Genomic DNA, 20,726 nt, shown 5'->3' with positions numbered 1-20,726 from the left:
CATCATGCATTATATTTTTCCAGACTTCGGATCAACATGAAGCCATGTGTCATCTCCCTGTTCAAACTGCACTCATCCTTTCACTTATAGAGCTGAACTTAACCCTTAGCATCCTCACATCGTGCCATTATCATCTGGGGTTTTTCACTTCAGTATAAGATATTCATTTTCTAGTTTACCTCAAGTACATCTAGAACAATCTAAAAGATTAAATGGTCAAAAATTTAAATGTAATAATACTAGTCTCATAGATTTAAAACTCACCCCAAAGTCTTAATCATTTCTAAACCGACTGTTTGCAGCCATAGGAAAAGTTTTCCAAGATTTTCTATAAAAAGATTCAGTAGAATTTCCTCATTCTAGTTTTGAGGCCGGAAGTAATTCTCTTGGTGAGTAAATACATATTGGTCACTGGTGCATGGATGTTAAGGTACTATTTTTGCTTCCTTCAGCAATGACACAAAGTTTCCATTCACTTGTAAAGCCTGGAATAAATCTTCATGCATATCTTTATTATATTAACAAAATAAGTAGAAAAGCATTTTTGGATGAGATAACATAGAACATTTTAAAGCAGAAAAGAATGCTCCACCTAAAATTAACATCTATAGTAAGTAAAAGGTAAAAGAAAAAAAATCAAGGAAGGAGAATAAAAATATCTAGCAATTTAGATGAGTAAAGAGCGTGAGGAATAGCTTCTGAGCAAGGTAGAATTTCACAAATTTATATGCCTCCCCTTTTTAAAAATAACTTTCTTGAAATATATTTCAGTGTCATATGGATTTGACTACATTTCCTGCAAAAGTGAGAAACTGGTCTCCAAAAAAAGTAACAGAACAAGTTGCTCTGAGTATTGTGTAGCTTCCAATGGAAGTCTGCAAGACCTAGGCAAAATAAAGATCAACATAGTAACTGTTCCCATTTCATGAAAAGAACATTCTGAGTAAGAAATCAAACATTCATGAAGGCTGGTGATTTATTTACAAGCTTGTATTAATGAATGCACAACACCATCATAATATAACCAACAGTTACAAGAAGCTTGCAGTTCTGAAGAAGTTTTGCTTTTCTTACGTTAGTTGTGTGTTTTCTAAAAGTAGCATTGCTGTGCCTAATTAGCCTCTTCTCCATGTAATTAATCTTCATTTTCCATCAAAAATCCTTACAGCTATGTATTCTAGTATCAAATAGTATATACATTCCACTTACCTAGAAGTTTTGGCTTTTTAATTTTTGCCAGTCTCGGGGCTTGAACTCAGGGCCTGAGCTTTCTCAAGGCTTTCACTCTACCATTTGAGCCACAGCACCACTTCTGGTCTTTTCTATGTATGTGGAATGGAGGAACCCAGATATTCATGCATGCTAGACAAGAATTCTACCATCAGGCCAACTCACGGCCTCAAGTTTTGACTTTTTGTTGCCGCGGTGTCCCAGAATTGAGACCTCTTCCTTAGATCCTCTTTCCAGTGAATTTGTTTTTCTGAAAGATATGTCACATTTTGGCTTTTGCTATTTGACTAATTTCTCCAAGAGCTGACACTAAGACTAGTCAAGGAATAAGGATGTAGATGACTATTTGACAGTTAAATCCACTTTCTTCACAATTAAAAGTGGAAAATAAAATAGCAATGGAATACTGATTGGCAACAACAACATCTCCATCATCATCATCATCATCATCATCATCATCATCATCATCAAAGTAATATGATCTCCTTGTACATATGTGCTTGATTTCTGACAGACACTTTCTTGTACTGATTTCAGTAAAGCATTGCCCTTTTTTCAATTATGAGAAGGCATAGACCATTTAATTATCTTACCGGAAGTCATTCAGACAAGTTCAAATCAACCCATTCCTGTTTCCTGAATAGATTTGGGCTATTACTCTGGGAGGTCATTTTATTTACTTATTTATTTATTTATTTATTTATTTATTTATTTATCTATCTATCTATCTATTTATTTCAGTTGTGTGGCTTGTATTCAGGACCTGGGTGTTGGCCTTGAATTATTTTGTTTAAGGTTAGAGATCTATCACTTTGAGTCACAGTGCCACATGCAGTTTGATCGTGATTAATTGGATGTAAAATCTTAGGGACTTTTCTGCTGGGGCTGATTTTGAACTGTGATTCTTAGATTTCAGCTTTCTGAGTAGCTAGGATTACATGTGTGAGCCACCAGCTCCCTGCTAACTCCTTTACTGTGCCCTTCAGGTTTCTGAAATTCCTGGGAATGGGGCTAATGCAGACCTGGTTTGGATATTTATGCACATCAGCAATGATTGACCTTATGTCCCTTTGTACCAATTAATATTGTGATTTTAAAGAGAAGTTAGGCTGATGACAAAGCACACAGATATTATTTTCTTGGGGATGAGTGAGAAAACATTAAGGAAACTTGCAGGAAAACCCTCTTCTCAGCCAACCTCCATCTCAGTGAACTTATTAACAGACTCAAAGGCCATTATTCCAGGTTATTTAGACACTGTCAGTATTCCACTTAACCTGGACTCTGTCCTATTGTCACTTGTCACTGCCCAGTCCACTACTAATAAAATGTCCACCCTTTATTGCACTGCTAATGATTTGTAATATACTCCTAAAGAATACACTAAACCTGGGCCAGGAGTTTGGCCTAGTGGTAGAGTGCTTGCCTAGCATGCACGAAGACCAGGGTTCGATTCATAGGTACCACATACATAGCAAAAAGCCAGAAGTGGTGCTGAGGCTCAAGTGGTAAAATGCTAGCCTTGAGAAAGTCCAAGGTCAGTGCTCAGGCCCTGAGCCCAAGCCCAGGACTGGCAAAAAAAAAATACACTAAACCTGTAGAAGGACAGCAAATTATGGCCCAGAAGTAGTGTGAGAAAATTACAGTATATCTTTCAACCTTTAGAATAGACAATATTAATAGACTTTATGTTCTAGGCAGAAAACTCAGACAAAAATAAGTGAAAATGAAGATGTTGATTTAGCTGATTCAGTAAATTCTCTTAAATGACATCTGGAGCCAGGCACTGGGGAATTATAGACACAACTGAAATCCTTGCTACTCAGGAGGCTAAGATTTGAGATTCATAGTTAGAAGCCAATCTGGGCAGGAAAGTAGATGAGACTTCTCTCCAATTAACAACCAAAAAGCTAGGAGAAGTGGAGCTATTTCTCTAGCAGTAGAGTGAGCTGTGAAGAGCTAAGGGAGAGTGTTAGACCCTGAGTTCAAGCTGCAAGATTTGCACGCACACACACACACACACACACACACACACACACACACACACACACACTGTATCTTCTGAAATTACTTAGTTTTTACTTAGTTCTTGGAATTTTCATTGTCATTCAGTTCTTGCTTCTCTTTCCTTTTCATGTTACTGATTCTAATCCCCATCACAGTCTTTCTTCATTTTTATTTCCCTTTGGAGCAACATAATTTAGATGCTATAAACATGCCTTTTCTTCCATAGATTATATCCCATAAATAACAGCAAAGAACTAATGAAATATGTCAAACAAATACACATATAGTGTAAATCATTGAAAATCCAAAGCAGTCCATAAGACATAGAGACAAGTCCACCCTTTAAGAAGCCTAAAGATGTCTATGGATGCTTCTAAGGGCATCAGCCTCACTTGGATCTTAAATTCTATTTCAGTGAATAACATGCTCTTTGCTAGTGTCGACAATGAACTAGAATGAAAGGGTCAGCCCTGGGATATCATGTTCTCAGTGAAATGTGACAGGAAAAAGTTACCAGTATCACTTCGAAGACAAAATTTGAGCTTTGTTCCCACTAAGTTTTACATAGAAAGTTGCTATAACAGTTTCTATTTGTAAAAACAGAGAAGCAAGGAGTGGGGGAAGCCACTTGGTTATGCCTACGGTTAGATAAAATGGAAAAAAAATGTCATGTATTTTTTAAAGCAATCTGTTCAAAGATATGCTCACTTTATTACCAAGAATACGGTATAAAATACGTTATGCCTTATAGTGTCTTATGTTTTATTGTCATCATTACCAATATTTTCATTTTTTCTCCCGTTTTTCATTTTTATTCAATCTACCGAAAATTATATTTGGTTGCATTCAGCAAACTGTTCAGTTGTATTTAAAGTATGTTTAAGTTATATTTTACTCTTTCTGAATCTGGTTTCTAGATAGAATATCTAAAAAATACATCAGCTATTGTGGAATTAAAAAAACAATGCAAGGATAAGCATTTATTTCTTTTCAAATATCTTCCAAATTGATGGAACTTTTTTTTTTTTTTACCAGTCCTGGGCTTGAGCTCAGGGCCTGAGTCCTGTCCTTGGATTTTCTCAAGGCTAGAGCTCTACCACTAGAGCCTCAGCACCACTTCCGGCTTTTTGCTATGTATGTGGTACCGAGGAATCGAACCCAGGCCTTCGTGCATGCCAGGCAAGCACTTTAACCACTAGGCCAAACTCCCGGCCCTTGATGGAACTTTCTAAGCAGAGTTTCTCTACCTCTGGCCAACATTCAGGAAGTATTCTGCACCTTCTTTGGTAAATTTTAAAACTAGAATTCTGGAGAGAGAGGAAGGTCCTCACTTAACTGACATTTTCCTATCTCTTATATTCTAAAGCTCCTGGGTTTGTGTGATGATATATCTGGTTTTCCTGCCTCTACAGGTGTAGCAGGCAGAGTCATTTGTCGTTCTATCTCAGGAGTTCAAAAAATGAAATGCAGAGACAATGAATGGTGAGCATGGAAGTATGGTTCTGATTCAAAAGAAAAGAGAGGTACTGCAATACAGGATGCCAATCAAACGACTGGATCTGGAATGATATAAGGTTGGTTTGGGCTGATGGGAAAGTGGGAGAATCCTTCCCACAGAAGAGAGCTTTCATGATGGAAAGTGTGATTTGCAATAGAGCAAAACCTAGATACATAAGGCCATATAGTATGATGCTAAATGAAAGGACCTCTAGGATATAGAAACAAAAGCCATATAATGAGTGATTGTTGTTCTTAACGTACTATGTTATCTCTCATCTCTTTTTTGCTATCCCTTGATTATCTCATTTTGTTACAGTATCTTACTTTGTTATCTGATATATTGTATATATTTATATTTGGTTATTTGAAATTGGATAGGGAAGGCGAGAAAACAAGATGAGGGGTGGGGGTGGGGGGAGGGAAATGGGGACCAAGACATGAGAAAGGATATCAATGTACATGAATTAATGTACCTTCTATCTGGCAAATATAATGTAACCCTTCTATTAATTACAATAAAAATATCTGAAAAAAGAAAGTGTAAGTGACAGACAATGGTGATGTAGCAATTTTCTAAATATGCATGTGTCTTCCCATATGCATTGATTTACAATGATAGCAATGATAGCAGTTTTTAAACATGAGGGCTAACTTTTTCCTTTAGGAGTTTCTCTCTAAAGTTTATTTAAGAAAAGCCAAACGATGCATGAGATACAATACCATGAGATCCAATCTTTTAACTGAAAGCCCTCCAATTCTCCTAAAACATAGTTCATTATTTCTTCAACCGAATTTAAGGTAGTGTTGATAGATTAAAAGAAATTGTTTCTCTGTCCACCTCAGCTTTGTCTTATACCCATTTTATATTGTTTGCTCTGTTGTAATTCATGCTTTTGATACCACTTCTGATGTGTAAAATTGGTTGAATCATACATACCTTCTGGAGTTCACTTATAAACAAACTATTGTGAGTGTTAAAAAAATTATAAAGAAGCAAAAAAGAAAACAGATGAGAAAAGATCAAGAAAAACCAAGCTCAGTACTGCACATGCTTTGTGAATTTGCATCTTCACCCACTCACCCACCCACAACACTTAACTTACCACTACATTTTAATGGTACCAAGATGAGGCATAAAGAGTTGTTGAGGCATGAAGCATTCCTTAGGCAGGTTCAGACTGATAGGCTAATCTGCCTATTATCAGTTGTCTAAATATCCTGTCTATTTATCACCACTTGATCACAGATGGAGCTATGTGGAAGAGCTGTAGCCAGGGGCTTGAGAAGTAAAATCCTCTCAGGAGGAAAATGATAAGTGTGCCTCTTGTAAGGAAAGGTAGGAAACACTAAGATATGTCTTGCTCTACCACATGTGTCTAAACAGTTGAAAGCAAGGTTACTGGTTTGCAGTTTGGAATAAATGGAAAGTGGCTCGTGCCTATTATCCTAACTGCTATCGTACAGGAGACTGGAGATTGGATCTGAAGGACCACAGTTCAAGATTAGCCTTTGCAGAAAAGTTCTCAAGACTCCGTGTACACAAATAATGAGTGAAAATCTGAGATGCAGGCATGACTCAAATGGTAAATAATCAGCCATGAAAAGCAATATCGTGACTTCAAACTTTCAAATCCCCAGTACCACATTGAGAGAGAGAGAGAGACAGACAGAGAAAGAGAGACAGAGAAGGAGGGAGAGGGGAGTAAATGCTAATACTTTCTTTTTTAATAAACATGTCAAAATTCATACTTGGCACCAAATAGGTATTTTCTGACTCCCTTCCCTTTGATATTTCACCAAATATTTAGAATTTAAATATCTCAAAATCAGAGTTGTATGATTTTTATCTCCCCCTCCAGAATATTTAAATCCCACCAGCACTGAAAAGTGTTATTTTTATACCTCTCAAAGCAACCTCAGACCTTTCCACACGGAATTCGTTTACAAACAAGTATATTTATTCTTCCCTTTTGCCAGCACCATGAGGTGAAAAGTACTTCTCCGAAGTTGTCTCACCACTAATGGGAATTTTTAATCAGGAAATGTTGTCGTACTAAGCTAATAGACTTTAAGTTAAGACCTCAGTGTCACTGAGGCCCAAAATATCCCTGCAGCTCCACATATAGAAATCTCTGAATAATGCCGTCCATCCCTAAAGAGGTATTATGCAAATGAATGCATTTAGTTAATATGTACTGTAAACAGATCACTACTTTTTTCTTCCCTTCTAAATCACAGCAGAGATTAGAGCTGTAATGCTCTTATTGCCTAACAAAAGAGCTAAATATTTAAAGTAGATCTGCAAGGAGTTTCAAACCCAAGATAACACCCCCTAGAATTTGGATTGTATTCTTCTAACAAAGGTCAGAGCCTCTTCTTGGAGGCTTTCTTCCAAATTCCAGGAAGAAATATTTCTCCTGAAAAAAATACCAAATTTTCCAGTCACGGAGAATGACTAATTTATTTACTTATTTATTTTCATGTCTTTTTCTTTTCTTTTATTTTACTGGTGCTAGACGTGGATTCCAGACCTAGCATTCTCTCTCTGCTGTTTCATTCATGGGTGGTGCTCTACTACTTGAGCCATACCTCCAGATGCAGCTTTCTTTCTTAATTCTTACTTTGCATTTCCTCACTGTAACAAGATATCTGACACAAAAAAGACAATTTATTTAACTATCCATTTTGGAGATTGACAGCCCATGATTGGGCAGAGCTTTGTTGTTTTGGCATCTGGTGAGCATGACCAAGGAGGTACAGTGTGACAGAAGTCTGTCATAACACACAGATTTGTCTCCATCAAGAGGCATAGAAAAGAGTAGAGCCCTACAGAGCCTTTCATGGATACCTCCCAGACACCTGAGGTCTTCCTGCCCCATAAACATCTATACTACCACTGAGTAGAGCTAGCTAAAGATGGCTCAAATCCACAGAAACCACAGCATGCATACTACAGAAAGCTAGACCATAGATAGATAGATAGATATAGATATAGATATGTATAAATAAATATACATATATATTACATACAGTCTATATATATGAAAAAGAACATAGTATTGCAGTACTTATTAAAAATATATACATACAAATAAATGTATACCTGCATATACATATACATGAAGGTGAATGCCTACATATGTATATCCATATACCTCCATATACTTACATGGATGTATACACATTTATATATGTATAATGTATGCATTTATACATATATAGGTATGTATATAAGTATCCTAATTATCACAGTATCACTTCTCATCTTTTTGTCTAAGATGAGTATGGTATCTATTTTTACTGGTTTCCACTTTTGACTCATTAATTGAGGACACAGTGTCTTAGATTTTTCTGCCTGGACTGGCAGCAAACTTTGATCCTCAGCTCTCAACCACCTGGGTAGCTAGGATTACAGGCATCAACTGACTTGAAAATCTGATAAACTTGAATTATCAAATTCCACCTCAGTAGTCACTGACAAAAATGAAAGAGTGGCAATGCCACATAACACCTGAATGGGAAGAGTCAACCAAAGTTGTACAAGGCTGTGTGGCCAGAGTAGGTGGCTGATTTGTGGTGCACATCCCTCCCGGGATCTGGAAGTCAGATCCAGGAGAGCCCCTGCCCCCACTTCGACCACTCTGGACACCAGCAAATGATTTCAGATAAGAAGGAAAAGCTGATAATGGTGTTTTCATTTGTCTTTTAAATCGATATTGAATACAATCAAGGAAGTAGGATGCTATGACTTTGGCTCTATAATTTTAACAGCTGTTTTTATAATGAGAAATTTAGAGTTGTGTCACAAAAGCAGCATGGTGTGATAGGTAAGAATGTCCTTTCAATTATGCAGAAAACAAATGATCAAAAATATGTTTCTATTTTTAAAAACCTGATAGTCCCCTTGAGTAGAAAGATTGATAGACCTTTCTTTCTCTCTCTCTCTCTCTCTCTCTCTCTCTCTCTCTCTCTCTCTCTCTCTCTCTCTCTCTCTCTCTCTCTCTCTCTAAATATATATATATGTTATATTTATATCTCTCTCTCTCTCTCTATATATATATAGCTAGAGAACATTCCATTCATTTTTAAAAGAAAAAAGTAAGCAGATAAGATAACTTTTGAACCAGTAAATTTTACACTTTTCTGTTCTTTGTTATTGAATTTAGGTACACTGTTTCTGTCTTGTTTTAAAACAGATCAAAAAAGCTGGAGTCTAGTTTTATTGTTCAAATAGAAAGATTTCAGAAGTCTTCCACAAGGGAAAGAAGACGGGAACAGATGCATCTGCCTTGGTAACTCTGGGCGAAAAAGAGGCTCAAGACATTACGGCTTTCCCTCGAGAGGAAAATAGGCCTTGGAGCAGTGCTGAAAGGCAAGCTTGGAGAGCGAAGGAAATGATCCTTTGAATGGTATCACAGGCTGTAAGTAGAAGTTTTCCAAGGGTCTTCCCTTGTTCATTCTAATGGCCATCTTGATTTGCCATAGGCACATAACAGATGACTGCCCCTGCTGTGTGGAGAGGTCTGTAATGTACAAAGCCGCAAGAGAGTTTTCCAACACCCAGCATCCTGGGAGACAGCTGGCCCAGATGCATGAACGTCCTCAAAGGAACACTGACCACATTCCTAGAAAACCAGAGATGCAGGCTGCACATTGCTCGGGGTTTCACATACCTGCCGCTCTTACCCTTTGTACTGTCTTGGGGAAGTTTTTCTGGTTTAATCTGTCTGTTTTTTTCCAGTTGTTTCTTTAGTATAATAAACCTGTTTCGTTTATTCATTCCTACTTTCTTATACTGATGCTTCAATTCTCTCTAATCTTTTGCCTTTTGTATTTCATACTGTCCAATAGATGTAGAAAGGGTATTACTCTGACCTTTTTCCTTCCTACTGATATTTTCTTTAACATTTAATTTTATACAGGAATGCAAGGCTTTCAAAGGAAACTAATGGGACTTACGGGGCAGGAATGAAAGGAAGTCAGACTCTCTTTCAAAAGATATGTTTCTGTTTTCATCAAAATTAATCAATTATCACTAGAGTTCAGTCAATATTTTACAATGACACATATTGCAGTTTATAAAATATTGTTACTCTGCTTTTTCATTTTCTGAAACATATTATATGTATTGATGGGATTTAATTAAAAACAACTGCAAGGATTTTAAGTGATATTAAAAATTATGATTACCAAAATGAAAATTAGATCGCTTCTGGTAACCACCCTAAATATATATTCATGTCACAACTGAATATATTTATATCTATCTACACATATGCTATTTTACTTGGAAAAGTAGTCATAGAAAAATAATCAAATGAAGGACCTTAGGATGAGTTGATCATCCCAGATTAGCCAGCTAGGCCCTAAATACAACGACAAGGGTCTTCATAAGAAACATACGAGAGAAAAGATACAGAAGAAGGTCAATAGCTATCAAAGGATAGAGAGGCAAGGAAAATCCATCTGAGAGTATCTTCAGAAGGAGTAGGATCTTACTGATTTCTTTATTTGGGTCTTGATATCAGAACTGTGCATCAGTTTTATTAATTTCGGCCTCTCATCTGGAATGAATTGCTACTCATGTAATACGTCTTCCAATATAGATATACAAACATGTATGTGCATAAATATATACATATGTGTATATATATCTACACATACACATGCATATATACATTCATTCCCAGGAAAGGACAATAGCAATAAAAACATTGTAAAGAAAGTGCATATGGGAGCTATTGCAGAATCTTTCAAGTTTCAGTGAAGAGGAAACCTTCTTTGTCTCTCTTCCATGATCTTGATCTTCAGAGAAGTACTTTGTCTTCCTTCATCTCACTCAAGCAGGGCTCTGCATGAGTGAAAAATTTCCCACAGAAATCATTCATGCATCTTTTTCCTTGAAAAATAGGAATAAACCAAGCATAAAATAATAATTATTATAGCTTCATGCCTTCAATCCTAGCTACTCGGGAAGCTGAAATCTGAGTCTAGTTTGAGACTCTTGTCTCCAATTAAGTATCCAAAAACTCATATGTGTTGCTATGGCTCAAGAGCTCTAGTCTTGAGCAAAAAACTCAAGGTCAGCAACCATGCCCTGAGTTCAAGCTCTGCAAAAAAAGAAAAATTACAGGAGGAAAAAAATAACAGAAAAAAATCATACTGTAATTTGAGAGTGAATATTTAAATATAAATACCTAATTATGTTTGAAACATTGATTTAATAAGATAAAATATTTTAATTTCATCCTTGAGGTCTCATTTACCTGTATGTATCTGAGCCTGTCTGATTCCAACATTCTTGATCCTCTCCTGTTCTACATTTTCTTCTTTATCCTCTATTACTTCTATGATATATCTAATATTGCTTAGTCTTTATGTTACTGACTGCTAGCCCTGTCTGAATACACACACCTCATGGGCAGGAATCTTGCTATGCTCTGTTCCCTCATGTAGCTTTGCACCTGAAATAACATACATGGGTAGTGTTCAACATGTACTGAATAAATTAATAATTAGACTCACTTATCTGTACAAAGATCTGGTCCAGAAGAAAAATAAACCCTAAGTGATGTGCCTGGAGAAGTAAAGAAATGAGGCAAAGGACTGCTCTAAGATCAAGAACATGGGAGGGGGGCTACCGAGGGCAAATAATCATGTGTGAGGACCTGTGAGGCCACTGCGAGGCCTGTTTTTGTTACAACAATTGCATTATCCTCATTTCCTCTGAGAGCAAGCAAAGCTGTCAAATGCTGAGAGCTGGGGAATAAATGAGACACACAAGGGTTAACAATCCTATACTCAATATCACCCACATCCGTCATCAAGAAGATCTGAAGACAAGAGTGAGACAAGAAAATGCATCGCTGCTTCCTGTCTGCCATTCCCATTGTCCACAACATCATTCCTCTCCCTCTTTGATGCCTTTATTTTTGTTGAAGTGCCTCGCTGTGTTGAGTAATGATGAGATAAAATGAGGTGTCTTAGTCTATTTAAGAAACTATCACAGAAGACCATAAACTGTTTAGCTTAAAAACATCTGGCATTTATTTTTCACCGTTATGTGGGTGGAAGAGTTCAAGATCAAGGTGTTAGCAGATTCAGCATCTGGTGATGGCTTTCTGGGTCATAAATGGCCAATTGGTGGCTGTCTTCCCACATGATAGAAGAAGCAGGACTATTCTCTGGGGGCTCATTTATAAAGGTACTAATTCCACTCATGACTGTTCACCCTTATGTGATCCAGCCATTCTGGAAAAAGCTGACCTCGAAATGCCATTTCTTTGGAGTGAGGTCTTCAGCATATGAATTTGAGAAGGTCACACACACACATACACACATTCAGAATATAGGAAGCCTGAATTGGCGTTATTTTCTCATTCCATTCCTAAAGTCATTCCGAAGTTTCTCTGTACAATAACTTCAGCACAGGAGACAGATATTATTCCCATGTTACAGATAATGAAGGTGAGGTCAGAAATACTAAGAGATTTACACAAGGAAGCTCAACCAAAGTAATTTGGTGGCGAGTCCATGAATCTTAGATCCTAACTTTGTAACTATTTGTCTCTCAGTTAATCTTTGTCACATATATTTTCAGGCTTGTGAGTTCTGTGATTTCATATTTTCACGCATCCACCCATAGGTACTTTCATATAGAAGTAGAGAGCACCTGGTTCATAAGATTTTGAATCAATATCCATGAGTACTTTTATGTCTGCCTGGTTTTATTGTTTTGAGACTTTCTTAGATTATTTTGGCTACTCCCATTCTATAACTATAAAATATGAATAAAAGGCTACCAAGTATTTAATATCTTTATTGGAGCATCATTGCTTTTAAATTTATTCTTACAGTTTCCACTTTTCTGTGCCATTTTTTATTTCTTGCACATCAGTTTCCTTCTGAGATCATTTCTGTCTGACCGTAAACTATAGAAGTTATTTTGCCATGCATGTACTAATACAAACTCCTAGCTTTCATCTGCTCTCATTTCAAAACAGTTGTATTTCTCATAGAATTTTGCTTTGAAAGTTATTTTCTTCAAAGCTATGATGTCTCTGTCTTCTGTTTTGCAGAACTGAATAATGTGAAGATATCAGTCTAACTATTGCACTCTCAGAGCAAAGCTGTTTCCCTCTATTATAAAATACTCCTCTCTCTCTCTCTCTCTCTCTCTCTCTCTCTCTCTCTCTCTCTCTCTCTCTCTCTCTCTCTCTCTCTCTCTCTCTCTCTGCTGAATAGCTAGGATTATAGGCATAAACCACAGGCGTTCTGTGAGTTTTCTGTACTTTCAATCTGCATGTGAAGAACGCAGTTTTCCGTGATATCCTGCATAAGCCTCCTGAATTGAAGTTGTGCCTTCATCAACTCCAGAAGGCATTTTCAGAGGAATACTTTATCATCCCTTCACTGCAGTTCTCCCTCTTTTCTGGTTCTAGAACTATAACTAAATAGATTTTAAGTCTTCTTACTGTGTGCTTCATATATTATGTCAACACCTTTATTTCATTAAAGTTTGCTAATTACTAGATTTTGTTAATGCTACCTTGACTTGTTCTATCTGTACTTATTTTTGTTATTTCTCTTTCCCAGAGGGTTGAGCTGTGTGCTTAGGTCTTAAACAGAATAGAAATGACTCAGAATAGACAAAATTAGAAAGTAAGAAAGCAAAAAGAATAAGACAATAGATTAAACACATACACATTGAAGAATCTCAGTGACAACTCAATTGAAGTTAGAGAACATAAATTTAGAGTGGCCCCAGTATTGGGAGATAAGTCTTATTTTAAATCCTAAAGGAGACTAGGTAATGAAATCCATTAAGAATACACTACCCAATTGAAAGCTGAAAGGAAGATTAGGGAAGACAAATGCAATTACCCAAATGGTAATTTGGTCAAGACACCAAGGTTAATAACAATCCTCCTTTTTCAAAAGTTGCCATGAATTTTTTAATACATTTAATGACCAATGTCACAATTTTTATTCCTTATACAGGACATACTCTTTGATATACATTTAAATATTAAGCACACATATTAAGGAGATTTATTCACCACTTCATAAATATACACCTACACAAATATAAGAGAGGAATTTCCTTTAATTGGTGAATGCTTAAATATAAGAGAGGTATTTCATTTAACTAGGTAAATGCTGAAATAGAAATAACTCTCTATTAGAAAGAGCATACCTTCAAATTAATGTTATGTTAATACCTTCTTTAACCTCATCTTCTTTTTGGAAACCAGACACATAACTGGTAACATAGAGATACTAAAGGGAAAGATAAAGCATGCCAAACCAATAGAAAAGTATCAGTACATAGGAACTATTAGATCAAATTATTAGTAATTATTCAGTTACTTATTTAGGATTTAAGCTGCTGTTTCTTTAATTTCAGCTGTTGATCTTCAGGAGTTAATGAAATCATGGCTCCAGAAATGTCATCATTCTTGTAAATTTAAATAGAGAAAAATGTCTCAATTTACATATTTGTCATACTAAATTTCTCTGGTATACAAATATCTTTCTTGATGTGAATTGTTATTTACTTTTATAAAATAATTATAGATTCAATGGAATGTTTATGCCATTTCTCGAATTTTGAAGTCAAGGTTGAAATAATGTTGAGCATTACAATCATAAAACTGCATAGATTTAACCTGTTCAGAAATTGTTTTTTTGCTCTTTAACAAAGTATACTTGTATTTGAGAAATACCTTATCCTGAAAAATATGAGATAATTTTAGAAGCATAAACAACATCTAATATGTATGTTTTTGCCTTCACACTCAAGTTCACACACACTGCTGTGCATCTCTTTATTTTCTAAGTGAGTTGCTATTGTATAAATTCCTCTTCACAAATGACTGAAAAGATCTCCAGACTTACAGAAACTCAAGTTTAGAACTTCTGGATAAAGATTATAAGAACTATCCAATGTTTTTCTATAAGACTCTGAAGACCTTGTTTTGCTTGGGCTTTGGGTCCATTATTATTATTATTATTATCATTATTATTATTATTATTTTATTGTCGGGGTGATGCATAGAGGGGTTACAGTTACATTAGTCAGGTAGTAGGTGTATTACTTCTCACACGTTGATATCCCTTCTCATGTTTTTGTTGACATTTCCCTCCCCCACCCCATCCCAATCATCTTGTTTTCCCCGTTTCCTTCCCTATTTCAAATAAACAAATTCACGTATATACAATATACCAGGTAACAAAGTCAGATACAGTAACCACCTGAGATTAAACATAGTGGAAAAGGGAAGAGAAATAACATAGTACATAAAGAACAACAATCATAAACATAAAGCTCTTGGTTCCATATTTCGGAGATCCTTTCAATTAGCCTCATCCTATATGAATTTATGTACCTAGGTTTTGAGCTATTAATCCTCTGCTAGGAGAGTCCTAGGTTTGTACTAATTATTACAATTGAAGGAATCCAGGGAATCCATGCTCCTTTAGGTCTGTCTTACTTCACTTAATATGATTTTTTTCGAAGTCTTTCTGTTTCCTTACAAATGGGGCGACTCAAAGAAACATAGGCTCAATGGTTTCCCTCATTTGTCATAATCAAGTAGAATCCTTGGGTTCTCCTAGCAGAGATTTACAATAGAACAAAATCTGGATACATAAGGCCATACAGTATGACACTAAATGTAAGGACCTCCAGGATATAGAAACAAAAGCCATATAATGAGTGATTCTTGTCCTTAATGTATTACGTTATCTCTCATCTCTTTTGTTGTCCCTTGGTTATCTCATATTGTTACAATATTTCACCTTGTTATCTGATATATTTTATATGTGCTTAATAGGTTGTTTGAAATTGCATAGGGAAGGGGGAAATCAAAATGAGGGGGGTGTGGGGGGAGGGAAATGGGGACCAGGACATGAGAAAGGGTATCAATGTTTGTGAAGTAATGCACCTTCTATCTGGTGAATATAATGTAACCCTTCTATTAATTACAATAAAATATATGAAAAAGAAAAAAAACACATGGGGCAATGTCATTCTTTCTGCTGGCAGCATAGAATTCCATTGTGTATAAATACCACACCTTCTTGATCCATTCATCTACTGAGGGGCATCTGGGTTGATTCCATATCTTTGGTATGGTAAATAGTGCTGCAATGACCTTGGGATCTATTTTTGAGCTAATCTTCAAGGCTAGGATGAGGGAGTTTTCAATTTTCGGTTATGAATCTTATCATCACCTCGGTATTATAACAAGAAACAAACTCTAGGATATAGAAACAAAAGCCATATAATGAATGATTGTTATCCTTAATGTACTATGTTATCTCTCATCTCTTTTGCTGCCCCTTGTTATCTCATATTGTTACAGTATTTCACTTTGTTATCTGATATATTGGATATATGCATATTTGGTTATTTGAAATTGGTTAGGAAAGGGGGAAAAACAAGATGAGGGTGGGGGTGGGTGGGAGGGAAATGAGGACCAAGACATGAGAAAGGGTATCAATGTATGTGAAGTAATGCACCTTCCATCTGGCAAATGTAATGTAACCCTTCTATTAATTACAATAAAAAATATATGGAAAAAAAAGAAACAAACGTTCCCAACCACATTAATAGAAATCTCCCACCAAACAGAAAAGAGACAATCTCCAAAGTGAGAACAGCAGTACTAGGAGGAGGAAGATTGCTATGCAAATAGGATTGTAAGCTAAGTCATGCAATTCCATTAAATTCACAGACAATGTAGAATAAAGAAAAACATCACATAAATACACACACACACACACACACACACACACAGGACAATATGAGGTAGACAAGGAAAAATTCCATCTAAATTCTCTTAGGACACTAGTACAGACTCTTTAGTCTGATACTGCTTCTATCTAGTAGAGCAAGAAGGTCTTTAACATGGGAATTTTATCTGCTTTTAGGACATAGCACCACAATCAAGGGACTCTTGTGTAACTGTTCTCTTCAACTTAACTATTCAACATTCCAGAGTAACATGCATTAGTACCTTTAAATATATTATTGAGACCCTTTTTTGCAACTACCTAAGGATAATATTTTAAAAGATCTATATTAGACTCAAGACCCTCATTGACTTTGTGCAGGACATTGGATCATTGACATTCTGTGTTACATACATTCCTCAATACTCAATTAAGAGGCTCAGCTTATCTTCCTGGTGCTCACTAGATTCAAATCTTTTTAGCCTTAGATAAGTTAACAGGTATAATTCTTGGCTATTTACCATTCAAATGCCAGTGATAGAGGTGAATAGATAATAGTCTTGGGGGCACACACCTCTAGATCTCTGATCTGTCCTTTAGTAGCTTACGAATTTCCACAAAGAAACCTTTTCCTCATGTGTATATGGATGGTCGAGAAATGGCAATATCACCCATGTCATAAGGACGGTGTCCCGGAACACCTGCAATATGTTTGACACTTGCCATATGACGCCAGTTCAATAAATATTGAAGTTTATTTTAATACATCTCATAAAAAGATTTTCTTGCTTTTCACTGGATGCAAGGCTAATTCTTAACATTTCTTGAATAATGAAAATTTTGAAAACAAGCATCCTTCAACCGATTTGTAAGTTATATGGGTGATGAATCAAAAGTGAAGTGTTTTGTGATAAACTGAATGAGCATTTAAGATTAAAATATCAAGTTTAGTTCCATCTACAGTATTTGCTAGCTACACTCATATTAGGATCATAGAAAGCAAGTTTCTTGCTGTTTATTTTTGGCTAGTATCCTGCCCTAACCTATGGGAAATGGAGAATGAAGTGCTGTCACTTACAGGTGCCTCTTCATAGAATAAATGATATTATTAAATGAAATTCTCACTTAAAATGACACTTATATGACATAAAAATAGATACTATTTTAAGTGTCGTTTCAATATGCCTAAGAGCTAAAGAAAATCACACTTCATTTTTTTAAGTGCTTGTTGAACACACTAAATTCCAAATGACCTTTAAGCTGGTGCAGGAGGATGAAGAAGCATCTTTAATTTATATTAGATTATTTCCTGTTGCAAAGTTTCTAGTTATTGTATTGGCAAATTCTTATGTTATAAACTTAAATTACTAACTCAATAGTACAGACAAATGGGACGTTTAGGAGTTGACTGGTAGAAGGAGATTAGAGAGCTTGAGTACACTAATGCAGACTTCATCCCCGTTAGAGGACTGAAAGAAGAACCAGTCCTTACTATAACATCAATCCATCCCAGGCAGGAGAGTCCTCATGAGACTCTTAGCGCCAATAAACCACTCACAACACTGATAGTAGAGCTGTGCAATCAATGTTTTAGAGTGCTAGCTCTGAGCTAAAGACATCAGGGACAATGCCCAGGCCCTGAGTTCAAACCCCACAACTGACAAAACAGAAAAAGAGGAGTCAGGCAAAGGAAAGAAGGAAGGAAGAAATAAGTCAATTTATTACACTGTGTTGGGAGCCAGAGTGGAATCAAACTGTACCTTGATTTGCATCAGAAAATGGCTTTACTGTCTTATTGTTTTCTGGCCTTATTCTGTTTAAATGACCTGAGATTTACCATATGAATGTAACACCTGGAAGTTCCCTAGGTCTCAAGGAGGGAAGAGACTGGAGTGGAAAATAAACGCGGCAGTCTTTACCTGGACTGCAGACATCCCGGACCCGGTGTGTCTGTCTCTCTTCTATTTCTTCCTAGTCCTTGCCCCCTATTTCAGGAACCCCAATCTGCGAACCCTGGTTTGCTGCCGGCTGGCCCCGGCAACACTGCCTACTTTTTTTTGTATATTTAGAAGGGTATGTAAGGTAACATCAAGTACAATATTCAACCATTTAATTGTACATACATACTTTAAAACCTGATGTAGCACACAATAAATATATATTATTAGTTGTTCATCTACTTAGAAAACATATTTTGTAAGTCTTTGGAGATACTAAAGAATAGTCTGTGTTTTCACCTCAGAATATCTTAGGGCAATTATAAAGATAGTTTAAAGATTGTGTCTACACCAGTAAGCAAAGGACATAGGAGACATGCAGGTGGCTCATGTCTCAGATAAAGTTTTTCTTGCATTGAAAAGCTCTTGGTTCCCATTATAGATATTTTGTATGATATTCTGGAGATATTTCACACCTAGTCTCATTATTTTACAATGAGATCTGTAGAAAGACAAAACCAGTTTAAAAGAGCAGACACTTCCTTTCTCTGTTTCAACATATGCTTTCCTTTATAAATATAAAGTCTTGGGAATGCAAGTTCATGTGAAATAAGAGGATATTTGTACTTTGTGCTGAGAACAATGTTCCAAGATAATAAAATCCTAGTGGAAAAAAAAAGCATTTTCTCCAATTAAATGACAAAGTGTTTAGTGTTTATTTTTGTCCATGGTTTTGTTACACTGAAAATTACAAAAGAACAAAAGAGAGGGCACAAGAATGAATCAATCAAATAGTCTGTCCAACACAATGAATAGGTATTCCAGTAGAGAAGACATAAGTTGGTCACATTTTGGATTTAATGTGATGAAAAAGTCCAGATACAGATGAATTATTCCAGTCTTTTTTTCTTTTTACATTCTCATTTCCCATTACTGACAGAAAAGAAGAAGAAGAAAAAGAGGTTAGAATAGAATAACTGCCCAAATGCAGAAATGAAGAAAAGTAAAATAACTGCAGGAATAATGTAAACATGAAATTTTGTTTGTTTGATTTGTGTTGCGGTGGCCAGGCTTGGGGATTTAATTCTGGTTCCCAGTGCTGTCTTTGAGCTTCTTTACCTCAAGGCTAGGTCTCTAATCACTTGAGCCAGAGCTCCACTTCTGGATTTTTAGCAATAAGAATCCCATGGACTTTCCTTCTTATGCTGGATTCAAACCACAGTCCTCAGATCTCAGCCTACTGAGTAGCTAGGATTACAGGAGTGGGCCACCTCATACAGATTTGAGCATGGATTTGTCATAAAGATACAACTATATTTTTCAGTTCCACAAAGTAAAGGAGGTGATGATACATCATGTATATGTACATATATATATATATATATATATACTTGTATATACATATCACTATACTATTTAAAGGATTTGTGTTTTCCTTTACCAAATGGAAAATATAGTGCTGCTGGGAATTAAAGCAGGGCTGAATTAAGACAAACAAACAAGAGGATACATTATCATAAAAGTGAAGGACTATAGTTCAGAAATAAAAATGAAAACAAAAAATGTGGTTTAGTAATAAAAGTTCAAATGATAAATTTTCATTAGAACATCTAGTATTTATACATATGACCTATGTGGTAACTGGAGGTTCTTCTGGGTAAACAGAAAGCAGGGTTAGTTTAAGACCATCATTGACAAAATAATTTGAATCATCTTTTCTTCCAAAAGTTTTATCAAAACTACTCTCCATAGAGTCAGTTCTTAGGAGTAGACTAGATATTTGATGGCACAGATGAAAAGAGGAAATGGAATGGAATATCAATTTGGTGACACATACTCCAGGGACCAACTGCATAGGAAAAGGTTGTTGGGCCTAGAAAAGTCAAGGAGAAAAGTAAGCCTCTACCTAAATTCCTCAGATGAAGGTACAGAAAGATAAATGCCACATTATATAACCTACATGGGAAATCTCAAAAGGTTGGGTAGGATTGATATTTAACACCTACAGCAATTTCCATTTCTCTATAAATAATAAACATACTAGAGCTCTTCTTTTTATGAAATATTGAACTTTTCTGTTTTTCTATGAGTAGTAATCCAAGTAGGATAATTTTCCTTTTATGAATGACCACACTTTCTACTAAAGGAATCAAACTTGCTCTAAGTTAGATCTTTGTGACTAGACAGTCTTACAACTGATCAGTCATACAAACTTTTTAGGGACTGCAAAAACTCTATGTAGTGTAGAAAATCTACTTCACTTTTTCCAGAATTGTGACTAAGACAGGCAAATTTTCTGTATTTACTGAGACTGCT

Source organism: Megascapheus bottae, chromosome 4 (genome assembly GCF_031878675.1).
Source record: "Megascapheus bottae isolate mThoBot1 chromosome 4, mThoBot2.hap1, whole genome shotgun sequence".
Classification (NCBI taxonomy): Eukaryota; Metazoa; Chordata; class Mammalia; order Rodentia; family Geomyidae; genus Megascapheus; species Megascapheus bottae.
The sequence above is the reverse complement of the archived record's forward strand: the minus strand, read 5'-3'. Positions refer to the sequence as shown.